The sequence below is a fragment of the Sorghum bicolor genome, chromosome 1 (genome assembly GCF_000003195.3).
Source record: "Sorghum bicolor cultivar BTx623 chromosome 1, Sorghum_bicolor_NCBIv3, whole genome shotgun sequence".
Classification (NCBI taxonomy): domain Eukaryota; kingdom Viridiplantae; phylum Streptophyta; class Magnoliopsida; order Poales; family Poaceae; genus Sorghum; species Sorghum bicolor.
In genome coordinates, this window is record NC_012870.2 from 21,524,188 (window position 1) to 21,530,424 (window position 6,237).

The 6,237-nt window shown below is 39.5% G+C and overlaps 1 long non-coding RNA gene across 1 annotated transcript; it reads right to left on the reverse strand.

Annotated features, from left to right (window-relative positions):
• LOC8076614 lies at positions 5,140-5,741 on the reverse strand. Its single transcript, XR_002450543.1, has 2 exons — positions 5,683-5,741; positions 5,140-5,572 (listed from the first exon to the last, which is right to left on the reverse strand). It is a non-coding gene; the product is annotated as an uncharacterized LOC8076614 (long non-coding RNA).

The following is a 6,237-nucleotide window of genomic DNA, read 5'->3' on the forward strand; positions in this document are numbered from 1 at the left end:
AAACTCAAAATATATTTCACAATTTGTTAGAGGTAGGGGCTATCGTGCCTACCCCTTCCATGTAAAAGTTCCATGGCCCAAGAGGTTCAAGGACCTCCATATAATTTGCAAACCAAAGGAGTAGAGAGAAAGAGTGCCTCCTCCCACCTCCCTTATAAATAGAGGCAAGGGTCAAGGTAAAGGGATCCCTCCCCACACACTTCAAACTCTAGTCACTACTATTTATTCTCTTTCACGTGTAGGACTAGTTACCCTAGCCAAGCTCTTACTATAGTGAGGGTATCAGTGAAGGTCTAGACTCCTACACAATTCTATTTAAATACTAGCTATATTTTTTCTATAGATTTAGTCAAAACTTATAATAATTTAAGTTAGAATACCTTAAACTGCATCACGTAATATATAAGTGGTTTGGATCACTAGTCTATGAAAGAATGCTAGGTTCTGAATGGGTCAAGGTCGTAGTAATTAAGGGACATAAGTATTATATGTTCATAAATCATTTCGCTCTGGATTCTGATGCATATAAGGTTCGACTACATAAATGGATTGAATCTGCCAGGCTCGTTCTTAACTCAAGTGCTCTTTTGACAAAGGAACATCTAAGTGTATTAGTTGTATTCAGGTAGTGTGGCTTGACTTACTAGTGCTATTTATGCATAGAAATATGAATTTGATGCCATAAAACTTTAACATAAAATCAACGCCATTCATATAAACTATCTACAAAATAACTTTTCCTGATTTTCCCTGACTTTATTTTGCTTGCATGCAAAAAATGGTTATGACCCAACTGACAAGGCTGCAACATGGCATGCTGTGATGAACAATGATGTGGTACAAGAATTCAAGATTTTCTTCCAGGGTGTTATGTGACTATTAGATTCACTATTTGCATTTTTGGATTGGTATGGGTGGACAAAGTTTTAAGTTAGGCAGTACCTTTTGAATAATCATTTTGATCTTTTGTTATTTGAAATCACATAAACAATAAAGCTCACTTAGTTTTGTTAGCTTCTTATTTTATAATTGGACAAATTTGCATTTGATGCAACTTAGCTTATCTTGTCTTTCGGCCAAGGAAACTAACCTAAAGTGAAGCTCTATTGCTCCTTCTGCCTTTATGATGGGGTCTTGGAACACAACCAGGAAAAGATCAGTAAATTACTTGAGAAAATACATGGACTTATGAATATGCTCCTTTGAGCAAGAACTATGATTTCTCTGATGATATAGCTCTTGGTGTTCGTCTTTATTATGGTAACTATAGTTCGTATGCTGAGCACAACAGTTCGTCAATTTCACAGTTTGGTGGTTTCTTGGTTGTTTCCAGGATATCTAAAGTGTTTTACAAAATATCATAATTTATATTCATATGTAGTTTGAAAAGTATATTGATAAAATATTATCAATTTCTAAAATAAAGTATCATGTATTTGTTATTCCATAAATTTTCTATACTACATTGATGGCACAACATATATTTAATCTAAATTCCAATACAACTTCTCTGCTAATGATGAATGAGTGAGAAAAAAAAGACTTTTAAAATGTTCACACGTAGCAATGCACGATCATATTTATTAGTATCTACAATAAATGAAAATTACTTGTCTTTATGCGTTCTCTAACTTTTTGTCATTTTTGACACAATACCCATAATTGTAATATATATGGAGTTGTTATGGATTTTTTCTGTACATATATAGTCTCTCTCGCCATTGCACTCTATATGTCTACAATGTATTTGCTTAGACCTTAGCTTAAGTTGATGACTCTTGTTGCAGCTCATGTCTCGCAACATCATGAATATAGATTTCTACTTTTTAAATTAAATCGTGTTAGTCACTACAAATTTTCTATGCACATGCAATTTTATCTATTACCTTTATTATATGTTCTAGTCAAATGTGTCATCATAGACATTCGATGATAACTTCTGCAAGTCCAACGACCATGATAGCTAGATGGCTGCTTCCACTACTATGACTACTTCGGCTACACAAAGTTACTCCTGGCAAGATGAAGATCCTCGCAACAGCCAAGACAAGTAGGAGCGAGATCATCAATCTCCACAATAAAGTTGTCATATCGTATCATGGCCTTCGACCTTCGACCTTCGCCACCAAAACGCGTCATGCTCTAAGGACGCCTATCGAAGCCTGAGATAGACTAGAGAATTATACTCTTAGGATTTTTTTCTTATTATTATAGCAACTAGGTTTTGTTGTACTTAGCAAAGCTACTAGTGGCTAAGGAGCTACAGTTGGAGGTAAGGTCCCGAATTTCTAGTGTGCATGGGCCTAATTTCTAGCTGGGCTTGTTTGTTCCCCAGTGCAACCAACGTTAGAAAATTACCCCAAATCGGCTGAAAATTCAAGCAGCAGCCCCTCTAAGCCATATTTTCATTTGCTTACTTTCACTTCTAATTTTACCCATTTAAGCGCTAGCTCATCCCAAACACATCAAACAAATTGGAGCACAAGAGTTATCTTCTCATAAAAATTTTTCAGGGGTTTCTCGTGCACACCATGTAATTAAGCGCAATGCATATGCACATGAAACTCACGCTTAGTGGCACTAGATAAGCATTGCGACTAAAGATTTACTCTCTTTATAGTATGGCTAAACTTGGTCCATCTCTTCTCTACTTAACTTATACTGGTGAAATGAAATACCCTATAAATATACCTTTGCCTTGCGCATTCTATTTCATCTCCATCCTCAGTAATGCCACACAAACACCCAACCTCCATCAAACCACTTGTAATCAACACAAGTATTCCATTGCTTGAAACCTTGTAGATGATATAATCCACTTCATGTTATTACTTGGCCTTATTGGTTCATTGATTGCAACTTGACTTGCTTTTCACCATTGCAAACGGTTCATCGGCGCCAAGCCCTTGTGCTCTAGCTTCACCGCACGGTCCATCGCACTTGAGCCTCTAACTTGCCCTTCACACTAACAACACTGTCCTTCATAGCCAAGGCATGTCTCTTGATCTTCCCTACGTAGCCACATGACACCATGTCATGTCTCATATATATATATATATATGCAATGAGATCCATGAGTCAACAACTAGTTGAGCACTATTAACAACTCCAAGCCATTTCACCACCATGGCACAAGTTGTCACAATAGCGTACATGTGGACTAATCACCTATGTATCTCACATCAAACACACATTAGTTCATCTAGGTTGACACTCAATTACCAAAATAAAACTAGAGCTTTCAGGCACCGCATCCGGTTCATCCGCCCTGTTATCTTGCCTTCACCATCATCAGTAAGTATACCATCCCATACAACTCTTCCTCTAATCCAGAAGATGGTATGAAGTCTTCCTGAAGCCAAAGCTCTGAACTCCAAACCCTAGCTAAACCCTTGCCAGAGATCTTGACCACTCACTTAAGATGTGGAAGCTAAATGTGTAAACTAGATGACATGACTTTCATCACTGGGTATAATTGGGTGGTCCGTGAATTAGATGTTGGAGGCATATAAAACGCTTGTTTTCTACTATTTTTCTAAGTTTTCTATTTTGAATCAACATCAAAATTTCCCAAGTTTCGTGTCTATTCTTCATCTTCATTTTAAAAATTATAGTTAAATACAACAATGGTCCCTAAACTTATCTTTATGTGCCACTTACATCCACATGTCATCCATGTAGCAGTTGAAACTTGCAATTTACCACCATCTCCTTTGGACCCCCATCCCTAAAATCATGGTCACATCTAGATAGCAACCGCCAAGTGCCACCAAAAGCTATACAGAGAGCAATGGATGAGAGAAGAGAAACACGATGGATGGCACGTGGATTCTATGGGTCAGTGTCATCAACAACATCACGCCTAAAGATGAGCAACGGGCCGGGCCGGCATAGGCCTGTTTGGCCCGCGTGCCATCGGGCCGTGCCTCCATAGGCCACTGGGCCCGGTCTGTCCGGCCACTTTCCGTGCTGGGCTGGCCCGATGAGCAGGTCCCTTTTAGTATGACGGGCCGGCACGAGGCCCACCAAAGGCCAGCCCACAGGCCACAACCAAATTTCCAAAAAAAATCTGGCCTGCTACCAAAGGTCACAACCGAAGGCCAGCCAAATCTGGCCTTTTTCTTAGCAGATCTTTATTCTTTAGCAGGCTGCTCATAGCGGGCCGTTACCGGATCTTTTCCTTATTTCTGGGCCGTGTCGTGTCGCCCGGCAGGCCGATTGGTTAGCCTAAGCACGATCTGCTACATGCTTCAGGCCAGCTTGTACACCGAAGGACAACGGGTCGTGTCGTGCTTGGGCCGTGCCAAATTGCCATGCTCCGTGTCGGGCCGCTGGCACGCAGGCTGTATGCTCATATTTAGTCACACCACATGAATTGCCACGTATTGGCATGGGCAACATGGAACCATGGTGCATCATTGGATAAATCTAGTGACCCAAAACGTTTTTAGAGTTCGTAAACCTAAATGATATACAATAAAAATTTATGGGCTAATGGTATGTTTCACTCAAAATTATAAACCTAGGAGTCCTATGTGGATAGTTTAACAAAGAAAAAAATATACACCCAAAATTTTCTGGAGGGCTTGAACATGTAACGTGGGAACAATTGGATACGTGTATGCCCGAACACAGGACAGAAAATCTCATAATCGGTTTAATGATACAGAAACCATTTCTATTCCAAGCTTCAAATAGCTCAAAGCATCTTCTGCTGATCGATCGCAGATTTAGTCTTACTCTTACATATATACATTACTCCTGAGCCATTGACTTCCATCAAAAATAATGAGTCAATGACTGCAGGAGCTAATATATACACTACTACACTCACGTACAGTAAGGGCGGCTAAATATGCTCTGTAAGGGCGGTTGGCCCAGCCACCCTTATGCAAACGCTCTTACAGTGGATTCCACTGTAAGGGCGGTTCAACACCAGCCGCCCTTATAGTGGTCCACTGTAAGGGCGGTTGGAAACAACAGCCGCCCTTACAGTGGCCTACTGTAAGAGCGGTTGGTGCTTCTTGCCGCCCTTATAGTGAGCCTTAGTAAGGGCGGCTTGTGTCTCAGCCGCCTTTATTGTCTGCATTTGCAAGGGCGGCTCTATCTAGAACCGCCTCTACAGTTATTTTTCACAAAAAAAAATAAAAATTACAATAATCGAGTTGACAGCACAGCACAACACCACATACATATATACATATATAATCAGATTCTCAACATCACAGATTCACAACATAAATATCCATACATATACACAGCACCACATTTCAAGTCCAAAATGTTTCCATGTCCAAATCCATCCAAAAGAGTCCGAAATTTTTCAGGTACTAATACAAATCGATCACAGTCCATTCCAACAAGTTCACATGTAATCAACGACCTAGACATAGCCTATCCACTGACGGAGGTGCTGGTAAAGAGGATTGCTACCTAAGTCGGACTGTGGGTTATGGTAATCACCTTTGTAATAAACAACATGGTCCATTATAAAGTTGCAAAGGTCACCAACAATCTCTAAGAGGTCATCATCCCTGTAGACATCCCTTTTTAGTCCTTTTTCTTCTTTCCACTACAAGATCGTAAAAGACAAGTTTAGGTCTAGTGTAAAGAAGAGATTGCAAAGCTAAGTGAGAAATACTATGTTTTCATACTACAACCCACTAAGAGATTCAAACTTACCAATTCAGGGTGTCTCCTGTAGCCTTTTGTGTTACTGATGAAAGCACATACATAGTATCCACAATGCAGACTTCCTGGCCTTTGCTTGGGAAACTTTGTTTCAATTTGCAAATGGAGATGTGTCAAGTATAAGTACTGAAAAAATTAGTAATTTTATGCCAAACTAAGTCGCACTTACCGAACATAGAGATTTAAAACGCAAGTGGTTCCCCAGACCTGGATCATGCCTTCCTTTGTGGTTCTTGACATAGGCCCTGAATGCCCTGTTTGAATAAAAATCGATGTGACTTGTAGTATGCAGAAGTCGATATTAAAGTGAATCATATAAGGTTACTAGGATTACAAATTTGCTTACGTAATGAGAATTGACATGAAGTCTTTATGTGTGTGAGGGTCAAAATCTGCAGAATCACAAATCCATGCCATGTTCATCCCGACATCGAGACCTATGACTATCCAGTGATTGCTACAACAATTTTAAATAAACACATAAGTACCTTTGCATCAAAATAAGATAAACCGAACAATCGTTAAGTATACAATTAATCGAACTTA